Below are 13,271 nucleotides of genomic sequence, written 5' to 3' on the forward strand. Positions count from 1 at the left end.
AATGAAAAAATAATTTATGTGTGTAAATCTGTTAGGCTTCCTGAATTAAAAAATATTAGCCTTAAATGGACTCAGCTTCCTAAACATTCTTTAATCCTAATGGTAAGACTCATTTTGAAGTGAAAGAAGTGTAGTTTTCATTAGGCCTATTTATATTTGAAAGCAACAGTCACCTGCACATAACCAACAAAAGATACTGAAACACAAAGCAGACACAACATTTTGCTCTGGATCAGTTAAAAGTTAACTATTAGATTAATAGCTTTAAAATGATTAATAACTGCTATAAAAAAAAAAACAATAGGTAATGTGAAGTAATCATTGACCTGTCCATTCAGGCTTCTACAGCTGACGTCTGAACTCTAACTCAGCCTGGACACTCAGCAGAGTTATAATGTCACATCACAGATGATTTTTTTTTTTTTTAAACCACCTCTTTATTGTCTTTTATAATAAAGCATAAACAGTGTATAGCAAAACAGTACACACAATACGAAAACTAAAAAAGAGGAAATAAAAGTAAAAATAATAATAATAATAATAAAAACAAAAACATAGCAGCCCTACTGACAGTCAGATCTGTTCATCAGTCCAAACCTCATTTTGTATGTCATTACCCTCCATGAAGTTGTAAAAAATAGTCCATACTTTCCAAAACTTGTCAAGTTTGTTTTTTGAGAAATAGCTTATCCTTTCAAGAGCAAGAAAGAGAGTCATTCCGTTCAACCACTGAGAGACTCCACAGGTTGTCCGTTTCTTCCATGAGCGAGCAATGCATCGTTTGGCCTCCAGGAAACAAACATTGAGTAGATATTTGACATTATTTGAAAGTGCAAAATCATCAGGATAGATATTAAGGAATACACAATTTAGGGTTAAGAGGCACCTTTTTACCGATAATTTGACTGCACGAGTCCAACACCTTTTCCCAGAAGCAGATTATCAGTGGGCATTCCCACAAACAGTGAGAGAGACCCCTTGTGGACACCACATTTAATACATGTGTCAGGGATATTTGGGTTAAAGTGACGCTACTTCGCTGGAGTAGCCTAATGTAGCCTATTGTCCGGTAAGCCATTTGTACTGTAATAATTTGGAGTGTATATTAACTGTTTGAGTTTGAACTAAGGAGCATGCCACTGACCATTCCTCAACTGTTATATTTATCTGTAAATCCCCTCTCCAAGCCTGAAGAATATTTCCTGAGGATTCTTTACATTTTTTTACGAACAGGTTATACAGTAAAGACACCTGTCCCCTGGACTCAAGATTATCTAAAATAATGCCCTCTAGGGTAGATAGATGGGGAAGCTCTAGGCTGTTATTTTGCCTTGACATTATAAAACTTCTAAGCTGAAGATATTTGAAAAAGTGCTTATTGGGAATGTTGTATGTAGCTTGAAGTTCCTGAAATGACATTCATTTATTATCCTTGTAAAGGTCAGATACTTTCGCTGCACCCCTACTAGCCCAGAATTTAAATCCAGGGTCTGCCCTGCCTGGCCGAAAGTCATCGTTACCAAAAAGTGGTGTAAAATGAGATAGCCGTTTACCCTCCCCCAGATGCAAAAGAGCACTGTACCATACCATTATAGTGTTCCTCAAGAAAGGGTTTTTTGTTTGTTTGATTAACTTTTTCCTATCTGCAGAGTAAATATACAAGTTTAAAGGGATTGCAATTGACTGGGATTCCATAATAACCCATGATGGGGGGTTATTCATAACAAAATAGAACATAGCTGCTCTAATTTGAGCTGCTCAGAAATACCACATAAGATTTGGTAATTGCAGTCCACCCCTATCGTAAGGCAAATATAACAAGGAAAGTCTAAGTCTTGGGCGTTTGTTGTTCCAGATAAAATTGGAAAATGCTTTTTTTAATACTTGAAAAAAGGAGGGTTGTGGAGAAAGAGGTATTGCTTGGAAGAGGTACAGAAACTTATGCAAAATTGTCATTTTTATGACATTTATTTTTAAACATTTATGCGCCCAATCAAGGATATGGGTAGTTTGTTCCACCTGTTAAGGAGCTGCAAGACTGAATCTGTGAGGGGGTTATAATTTGCATGGATAATTTGGCTGATAGTGGGGGTGATTTTAACACCTAGGTAAGTAAATTCCCATTCACAAATGGGGTTGAAATCGGAGGGTTGAGTCATTCATTTTCAGCCAAAAACATTATTACGGATTTATTATTATTTATTTTGTATCCTGAAAATGCACTGAAGGTTCGTATCAAGTCAAGTAAGGCAGGTAAAGTTTGTTGCAGGTTTGAGCAAAACAAAATTACATCATCTGCATACAGGGCAATTCGATGTTCGATATCTCCTAGTTTTATTCCTGATATATTGATATGTTTACGAACAAACATGGCTAGTGGCTCAATAGCCAGAGTGAATAAAAGAGGAGACAGGGGACAGCCCTGTCTTGTTCCTCTATTGAGCTTAAATGGGGTTGATGTAAACCCGTTAGTTAAAATCTCAGCTTGTGGGTTAGAGTAGAGAAGCTGCTCCCATTTGAGAAACTTACCCCCAATACCAAACCTCTCCATAATTTCAAAAAGATAATGCCATTCTCTTCTGCCAAAGGCCTTTTCCGCGTCCAAAGACAGAATAGCATTGTCTTTGACATTAGTTTTCTCAAAAACTACGTTTAGCACTCTTCCTATGTTGTGAAACCCCTGCCTCCCCTGCACAAATCCATTCTGGTCAGGGTGAATAATTGTTGGTAGAATTGGCTAGTACTTAATTAGTACTTTACATAAAATCTCAAGATCATTATTGAGAAGAGATATTGGCCTATATGATCAACACTGAGTTGAAGGCTTTCCAGGTTTAAGTAGTAATGTAATAACAGCAGTGTTAAGCGAGGGAGGAAGGGATCCTTTATCAAATTATTGTCTGTACATATCTAGCAAAGGTGGTATTAGTTTGGACTTAAAGATTTTATATATTTCAATTGGAATCCCATCAGGTCTGGGACTTTTTCCTCCTTTCAAGCTATTTATAGCCTCAGACAGTTCCTGTGTCCCAAGGTCAAGCTCTAATGAGCCCAGAATTTCTCCACTCAGGGGGGTAAATTCTAGTTTAGCCCAAATTTTTTTTTGAAGATTTGGAGCTGAATTTGAATACTCAGAGCTATACAAGGAAATGTAAAATTCTAGAAAAGAATTATTGATTTCCTTTGGGTCAGAAGTTGTCACCTCATTATCTGTTTGAATTGAGTTGATTGCTTTCTCTGTTTGTAACTGTCTTATGCGCCAAGCTAATAGCTTCCCAGCTTTCTCACCATGTTCATAATAGGACTGTTTTAGTCTCATCTGGCTTTTTGTTGCCTTATTTGCAGATAAAACATTATATCTAGCTCTCTGTCTATGTAGTTCCACAATTAGCTGTTGGCAAGGATTATGGCAAATTTGAGTTTCAGTTTCTTTGATAGATTTTTCAAGTTGTTCCATCTCTATCCTGTAAGATTTGTGTTTGAAGCTAGTAAAACTTATCATTTGGCCTCTTAAAAAAGCTTTAAAGGCTTCCCACCTCACAGCTGCAGATGTTTGATCAATATTGCTTTCAAAATAGACATCTATTTGTGCCCCAAGAAATTCTATAAATTCAGGGTCCCTGAGCCAAGAAATGATGTTGAGGCATGGTCTGAGATTATTATGCTATCATACCAACAGTTAGTAATTACCGATACTAAGTCTGCAGAAACTAGGTAATAATCGATTCTGAAAAAGGTCTGGTAGGTACTGGAGTAACAAGAGAAAGTTAACTGATTTGTGTGTCTACTTCTCCACACATCAATTAAATTAAAATCTTTTATACACTGAAGCAGCTCTTTTCTTGTCTGTGGGTGTGAGGTGTCTATCCCAGTGGATCTGTCCAGCTCTGGCTGTAGTACACAATTGAAATCACCCCCAATGATAAGATGACCAGGCAGGGCAGTTAATGATAGGAAAAGGTGTCCGTAAAATGTTGAGTTATCATTGTTTGTCCCATATACATACCTGACTGAAAGAATTTGACATTGAACAATAAGATATCTGCCAAAACGATTTAGGAAAGGATCTAGGAAAGTTACCTGCACCAAGCACCACAGGCAGCCACTTCTCCAAAAATGAGCACAAATCAGTCCCCTCCCTCCCTTCCGGGAGGCCCACGAGACGAAGGTTTGAGAGACGGCTGCGGTTTTCCAAATCGTCCACCTTATTTGTTAACTCCTCAATGGCCATTTTCATGGTCGTGTTCTGAGCTAGCAGGGATTTAATGTTGTCCTGGTTAGCGCTAACTCTATCTTCAGCTTCAGAGATACGAACCGTCACCGCTTTCAAATCAGACTGTAACCCTTGAATTGCTTCAAAAAGTCAGTCGAATCTTAGCACGAAGTCTTCCTTCATCCCTTGAATAGCGGACGAGATATTGCCTGGGCTGGTAGCTATGCTAGATTTCTGTGGCTGCTCTGGTGGTTTCGGTGGCATTTGGAACTTCACTTTGCCCACGGCAATATAATATATGGTGGTCAGAATTAATTGTGGTCGTTTAGTTGCTAGATTCTTTGAACTTGATGGAGGCGAAGTCCATCACAGATGATTTTAGATACATTAAAGCTCTATATTAGCAAATGGATAAAACAGAGGCTTTTTAATAACTAAAATAATGGAATCCCGGCCAGGGACACTGTCTCTTCACTGACTTGATTGTTTAAAGATATTTGGGGAAAAATACAGCACAAATGTTGCACTATTACAAATCTACAGCACTTTTAAAAGTATTGGCATAGCTTCATAGAAAGGCCTCATATCTCCAACAAATCAAGGACATAGCATGTGTAGTCCAAAGACCGCGAGTAATAAAACTGATGATTGATAATCAGCAGAAGCTAAGGTCCGTTATTCAGCTGACTCATTGGTCCGTCACTATGTAACAAGGATTCTGAAAGCACTCAGGTCCTATTATCTTTCAATCTAATTACATTAGTTCCCTAACTACTTCTGTGTCTTCACATCAGAATGATTGTTCCTGATACATATTTGCTTCGTGCAGAAGAATTGAAGCAGATCACTTGGAATATGCAGGGTGTAACTGTCAGCTGAAGTCTTGCTTGAAATTGTTCGGCACAACAATGATTACAAAGAGATGATCAGTCGTCTCTACTTTTCTTCCTGTCAAAGAAGGGAAAGTAGTTTATGGTGTATTACAAAAACCTCTGACAATGTACAACCTGAGAGCACACTGAGATATGAAAACACAATAAAAAAGGAGACACTTTCTGTGACCATTTGACAGGTTTATCAAGTGTTACTTCCTTTAAGGTTAGTGAGCCAAAAGAAGAAAAGGCCAGTGTTTTTCCCCCAGACTAAAAATAGATTTCAGATAAGGATGTCACATAGGTGACAGAGATAATGGTGCAATAGTGCATTCCTGGTGAGTGATGTGTTTCAAGGGAGTTGCGCACTATAGCCGGGTCTGAAATTGAACTGGTCACAGGAGGAAAGGCTGGTATGGCTCTGCAGCTTTATTATGACGTTACTGTCTCTGAGGATGTGTGTGTGTGCATTGCTTTTGCTGCTATGAGCCACTTTCTCTCCATAAATCATGCACATAGACACTACATGTCTGAACGAGCATCTACTCCTGTTTCTTTTTCTTCCAGCTTCAGCAGCGATGGAAAACTACTGCTAGACTACAGATTTGGAGGCAACGTAAAAAAAAAAAAGGCTTGAAACTTTCATCTGCTATTTCATGCGACTAATAAATTCCAGCAGAGTAAACGGCCAATTGCCAAAGTGACAGCATTTGTTTTCATACCTGCTTTGCTCCACAGACTGCAGTAAAGGTCCAAAAGGCAAAGATTTGAACAACAATGTCATAAAGTGAAGAAATTCTATTTATTTCACATCACAATCAAATCTATATCAATGATAAACCTCTACCATCAGCTGAGCAAGCAACAGGTCAGGAGATGCACTATCTGTCATCATGATATTCCACACACTGCCACTCTCACGCTCACACTCACACAACCAGGTGCTTTAATGTATCTAGATGAAGGCACATAAACCCATTGAAGGTCACAGTAAGGCAGATTCACAGCACTAAGGAGAAACCGTAGACCGTAAGAAATAGCAAAGAAACAGTTTGACCAGTCTGTCGTTTTTTTTTTTAGAATCTCAGTTTGTCCTGTTTCTCCTCTGTCTGGAGGGAAGAGAGCAGGTGAGGAAGAGTGAGGATGGCTGAGAGATAGGAGGAAATAGATGTCCACAAGAAGTGCTGACAGACATCCCACCCCTGTTTTCATGTGACCTTTTCCTTTTCAGACAGGTTGGGAGAGTTTATCCTTGTCATTAGAAAAACTAGCAGCGCTTAGAGAGAGAGAGAGAGAGAGAGATAGAGAGACAGTCCTTTCTTGTTTTAAATCCTTGTTTCCTGTAAAAGTTCTTTGGCTTGATCGCATCAGCCAACCTTTAGACGGAATGCTTCCCGGACAGTCCATAAATCAGCATTATTACATTTCTTTACAGACATACTGTCAAAAGTAAACAGTCGTGTTTTTTCTTTAGCTCAGACGTGAAATCGTGCAGAACATACAGAACACCATCAGCAGCAGTACAAACTCTGAGTGATGTTTTTGCATCATTTAGAAACAGTAACACCATAATGTAAATCACAGTTTGTTCAGTTGGCTTTCCCATGCTCGGAAAGGACCGAGCCTACACACAAACACAGCAGCAGCAGTATCCTTTGGATCACCAGCAGACTGGATCAGACGAATCCACAAAACACTATAGTTTGACATAATACCCTGTATCCAACCATGTACATTCTAGTGCAGAACAGCTCAGCTTTGCAGTGCTGCAACTGCTCTGTTTCCCATTCATATAAGGAATCTTGTCCCTGAGTCTTCAAACTACATCTGAATAATTTCCTAACGTGTCCCATGAACGTCCTGCTTTAACCACCTCTACAGACATTCAACTTAAAGGTCTGGGTTAAAGGGAGCTACAGCTCTGTACGTGTAAATCTATGAGCTGAATCGCCGCTCCCTGGCAGATTAAGAGACAAAAAGATGACACAGTGTCTGCCCCTCACATTCGCTCGGACATACACAATAACAGACATGTAGTCACACACAGTAGAGAGGCTCTGATCGAACAGCACACACACACACACATTTCACAACATACACAGCTCCAGTCTCTTGGGTTAGAAAGTCACAGAGAGATGTCTTAATGGCATGTCAGTGGCAGGTGCAGGGCTGTGGCTTGTGTGTATTTGTGTCCATGTATTTCTAGGCATTTTAGAGGACATCTATGGATGTATTGTCTCAGTGTTAAGTCAGGGCATACTCAAACGTCCCTTTCTCAAGCCCCTCAATGCCGTCTGCCCAGTTGGAGGAGGGCATGCTGCTGTAGGGGTCCAGCAGGATCCTGAAACACCTCACTATCAGCAGCCCCAGGAACACCAGCAGCATCCCCACAAAGGCGAACGCCGTCTTCTGCTCCAGAGTTAGAGAGTGCGCCATCATGTCGTTTCCGCTCATGGCAGCAAGGGAGTGGTTGTAGTGGACGCTACACATGGCAAACCAACGTCTAGGTGCCTCATCTCTCCTCTGATAGGGTCAGGCATTTAGAAGCCCGCATGTTACCTGCACAGAGATAGCATGAGGGCTTCCGATTAGTGCTGCCTTGTCTCTTGTGCAGAAAGAATCCATTTAATAAACCAATTTACATTTCATCACAGTCAATGCATACACTGCGTCATCTTTAAGAAATAAGGATGCGTGTATGGGAATGAGAGTTCAGTCCTTTTTTTTAAATGAGCTGACCATGAAACATATAGGGGTCACAGGTTTTCTATAAATAGCCTCTTTTCAATGTGCTATCAAACAGATGTCCAAAGACTTTGTTCGATCCCTCCCTCACTCTGCCCCTCTGGGAATTTTGCAGAAAATTACAAAAGGCAAACATGAACAGAAGAGTGGGGGGACACTGCAGGAAAACGGGCTCAGGAATATGAGCCAATGCTACGTCTTTATTCCTTTAAGTCGAGTTAGAATAAGAGTATGCCGCAGTGCATAGCCAGCAGTTAAACACAGGCAAAGCAGTGAGATATCAGTGATGAAGATGTGACGTTACATATATTCAGTTAATAGGAAAGGGGCTCTCTAACCTGTTGCGTGCGAGCAGATGCCTTCCAGACACCGCAATTCCATTAAACAGGACAGTGATGGTTCTGGATCAAACATGATCACAATAACTGGTGTGGTCACACAAGAGGGAGTCTGCCTCTGTCATTCTTTTCCCGCAAATCTTTCATATGAACACAAGCAGCAGGTGGCTGGATGGAGAGGAAAGGAGGGAGGGGGTTAAGATGGGAGAGCGAGTACATGCAGACAGAGACAGAGGAATGAACACAGAAGACAGACGAAGGAGATGGAAGTAGAATGATGAGACAGCTCAAGTATGCCTGGTGTGAGGGACAGAGAGGAGAAAGGGAGGGAGAGAAGCGTGAAGGAGGGAGAGACTGCATTGACAGATTTTTTTTTTGGTGGGGCTGTCTGAAGGAAGAAAAAGCAGGCATCTCACCATCATTATCGCTCCATCCTTATAGACCTGTTGCTGCTGTTTTCTCCGGGCAACTCCTCTTCCTCGGAGCCTTCAGACACGTATCCATTAATCCGTCCATTGCTTTAATGCTGGAAGCGCAGGGCTAGCCTGTCATCTAAACAAAAAGCGAGGCACAAATGCAGAAATGAGGCTGGATCGAGCTATGTTATGTGTCTCCTCTCAAAGAATCAGCTCCTCTCCTCATGCTCCCTTACTTGCTGCCTCCTACTCATTATCATTCTGTTTCTCTATCTCTCCCTCAAGAAGCACGCACGCTTGCTCCTGCTGCATGGCAACCACTTGTTAGTCTCACTCAGCTGCTCTGCTGTCTCACTCATTCACAACACACACCCCCCCCCCCCTTCTTTCAGCAACACCAGTAACAGATGCAGCAGCAAAAACAAGCAAGTTGCCTCCTCTTCTTTTTCTTCTTTCTCCCTCTTCACTCTCCCCTCCCTGGCTTATTTGGCTTTTCTAAAATTACTCCACCAAAATGTGTCAGGAATACCATGGCTTAGCCAAGACTAGAAATGCTGCCTCTCACTGCTCCTGGCACAGTAAATGATGCTGCAAAGGGTAGTTTTGGTACAGCACAGCATTATCCTGCAAGCCTTGTTTGATGATGTGTTTTTAATTGGTGCAGTTTGCTGTGGTCAAATTGAATTAGCCTCTCTGCTTTTATGCTTATGAAAGTAAGGTCCCCAGACAAGTAGGGGGGAATTGGAGTGAACTAAAAGAAGTATTGTATAGGTCATCTGATACCCCAGTGTAAAAGAATGCAGCAGTGAAGTGTCAAGCCATCGCTTTTGTTGGTGTGCAGCGCAAACTCATATCAGCAAGCTGGTTCGTCTCATAGTGGTGCAGTGGCTCGGATCTAAGGATAACCTGAGCCACAAGGGAGATGGTCATCACTTGTTTGATGTACAATAATTTATGGCTCAGAGAAGAGAGCTCATTTTTTTTTTCCAGTTGTACACAGCAGAGAAAATCCCTCTGAGAATCCAAGCACAGCCATGAACTGCCTCCCTCACATTTACTTTTGCTTCATAGTTGAAAAAGTTTTTAATGCCTCTGCAGTGTCTTTTGATCTCTCTTTTTTTTCCTCCTTGGGTCAGTAGCAATTTTTTCTCCTGCTGTGCTATTAATTCTTGGATGTATTTGGGAAGAAAAGGAGACTACAGCACCGCAGTGATTTATCGACTGAGTCAGCTTCTCATAAGCACATTTTTATTTCACATTTATTTCAAGGACAGTTCTTGTAAATTGGATGAGGAGATGTAACATTGTACAGCCAATAAAACTATTAGACATTACCTCACTGGCCTCATGTCAATTAAAAAGACAAGGTCAGAATGGAAAACTATTGGGGCACACTCACAGCACAATAGTGCTGCAGATAGTGTGATATTAATCCAAATGAATTTGCTGTAAAAATGGATGTCATTGGAATGTTTCTATAAAAATGAACACAAGTTATATCACTAACATTGGGATATTTGCTTATGAACTGCCTTTATCATATCGGTCACAATCAGGACAAGCAGATGTGCTTTGGCTCATGGGTCAAGGTGTCCTCATGTGCTTTGAACCTGGGAGTCTTAACCTGTTGCATAAAGTATAGACTCCCCAGTGGCCATAGGACAAAAGGATAAAGACTGTTAGACCTTTATTTCCAACAGGCAAGAGGTCAGGAGCAAAGCTGATATTGAACACTATATAACAATGATTCCCTTTCAATGTTAATGAGCTGTACACCAAGCCCTCCTGTGATAATACAATCTGAAAGTACAATGCAGTGGAAGTAGTAGTAGTAGTAAGATTTTAAATACCTCATTAGACCGCCCCATTACCCTGACTCCAGCAATTACTGATTCCTCGGTGGGCCAAAAATGTATTTACATTTCTATAGTCCATTGTAAATTAGATTGTCATCTGCAAATGATAGCTATTAAGTACAATGGAGGATTAGGATTCGAGATTAAAGTCGTACATTTACGAGATTAAAGTCATAAATTTACGAGAATAAACTCGTAAATTAACGAGTTTGAGACCAGCCTGCGCGAAAATTATTAAAGTAGAACTCTTAAAGTCTTTAAAGACTAAAAGAATAAAGTCGTTATTTTAGTCTATATCAGAAGAGCAGCAGCATCCTGTTCTCAAATGACAAACATGGAGCATCTTGTCCTAAAGGTTTCACTAATAAGGAAATAGGCTACTTCCTTGTGTAGTCGGTAAAAACAGTTAGCTCAAGAGAAGTTTTCACTTCAACTTGCAAGACCTTGTTTATCTGTAAAATGATGAACAGGACACAAACTGGCTCTGCACATGAGACACTTTAACAAGGCAGATCGATAACAGACACAAATAGTTGTGTTGGGGCTTTACTTATGCAGATATGAAACTACACATGCTTTTTGGCACATCATCATCTTCACATTGTCATAAAATATCAGCACCCTGAAATGATACTGCAAGAAACTGTGGTTTTTCCGAAGAACCACACTGACTTGGAGGAAGTTGTCTGCAGAGGAAAATACTTTTCTAGTTCTACTTTCATCATTTTGCTTAGGCTGGTCTCGAACTCATTAATTTACGAGATTATTCTCGTAAATTTACGACTTTAATCTCGTAATTTTACGACTTTAGTCTCGTAAATTTACGAGTTTAATCTCGTAAATTAAAAAAAAAAAATTAACGTGGCCCTAATCCTCCGTATAATAATAATAATAATAATTAAGAATATATATGATCTTAAAAACATCTCAACAAAAGTAAGGACATTTGTGTTTGGTAGATTATTTTTTGCTGTAACAATGCTTCTTGGCAATAAATCTTGTACCGTTGGAAAGCCTGTTTATTTCCCTTTTAAATGGTGCCACATTTGTAAGGAACATGCATTTGTGGGATAAGCAGCAGAGCTGAGTATGTGAGTTGTGCCCATGAAAAATTTACCAAATCTTCTCTGCCAATGCAAAACAACTTATTCTGCTGTTGCTATTGACTCTTGTTTTGAGCTTCTGATACCCCCGGTGCTGACAATCAGGTGCCTGATTGGCAGTACCTGTGAGCATGAGCCCTGCTACAGTGGTGAGTTGGTGTCTGCTCCAAGCATGCCACGTTTGACTGATCTGGATAGGGTCTGTGCCACAGGGCTACTTCAAGCTGGTGTTCCGCACAACCAAGTTGCAGCATTACTTGGAGTGAGCCCTAGTACCATCTCTTAACTGAAGGCCAAGCTCTATATAACAGGGGATGTCAGAGACAGGCCGCGAAGTGGACGTCCCAAGAATACTACACCCCAAGAAGACCATTTCCTAACCCTGTCAGCACCTAAGAACTGCAGGTAATCTTCTACAGATTTGCAGTCAAGGTTTGCAGGACGATATGGCCGATGGCTCTCTACCAAGGAGGAGGCCTGCCATGACTGCCCTTCACCATCAGGCCCGTTTGCGCTGGTGTTGGCAACACATGCACTCGAACCTGAACATGTGGAGGAACATTATGTTCAGAGATGAGTCCAGAATCTGCCTATACAGCAGTTGGATAGTGGGGTGAAAGTGTGGAGAAGATGCAGAGAACGCTCTCCTGATTGCTGCACTGATAGGGTACCTGATTATCAGCACCTGGGGTATCAGAAGCTCAAAACAAGAGTAAATAGCAACAGCAGAATAAGCTGTTTGGCATTGGCAGAGAAGATTTGGCAAGTTTTTCATGGACGCAACCCACATACTCAGCTCTGCTGCTCATCCCACAAATGCATGTTCCTCACAAATCTGGCACCATTTAAAAGGGAAATAAACAGGCTTTCCAACGGTGTGAGATTTATTGCCAATAAGCATGTTTACAACAAAGAAATAATCTACCAAGCTCAAATTCTTTACTTTTTGTGCGATGTTATAGTTATGGAAGAAGTTGCAAATACATAGTTATTAAAAAATGATCTTAAACATATTTAAGCCTATCTATATATGGGGTCAGAAAACAGACTTAATGTTTTCATAAACAAGCTTTAAATAAAGTATAGCTTGGAGGAGTTATGCAGTCTATAGGGCGAGGGCTAAATTGGGGAAATGTGAGTTCATCACAAACTCCAATATTGACCTTTTTTGTTGTCATTTGATCTGGTTGTCCTGTTTGACTGAATTGTTTCTTGAAACTAACGATGAAAGTGTCCTCATGTTTCATTTCTTTGTTTGGTTTTTACAAGTGCATGACATTTTCTGGAGGGTTTCAAAGGAAACCACTACTGGGAGGTCTTACTGTTTCTGACAAATATCATCACAGGTTCAAGTCCAGTTTCCACATTTTTCCTAAGAAAAATATGGCCTCAAAATTAGCTGAATGATTGAAGCTCTACAGTAACATGAAATATGCTGCATTCATCTGTGTGTTGTGTGACGAAGACAAGCCATCAAGGAAATGCATTTTCATTTTTAATGATCCGAATTTCATCTACAGATTAACACATGTACTTTACTCCATGTTAAAGGTTAACTTTCCTGCTATGTAACAGGTCAACAAGATTTACAGTCATAACTGGAAACTGTAGCAACTGTCCTGACTTTTTTGATAGTATCGATTCCTGAATGAAGTGAAAATTAGTTTTCAGCAGATAGGTCACATTGGTTTTTGAGTTATGCTATGCAGAGGGTAGCCCTATAACTTT

The sequence above is a fragment of the Labrus mixtus genome, chromosome 1 (genome assembly GCF_963584025.1).
Source record: "Labrus mixtus chromosome 1, fLabMix1.1, whole genome shotgun sequence".
NCBI classification, from domain to species: Eukaryota; Metazoa; Chordata; class Actinopteri; order Labriformes; family Labridae; genus Labrus; species Labrus mixtus.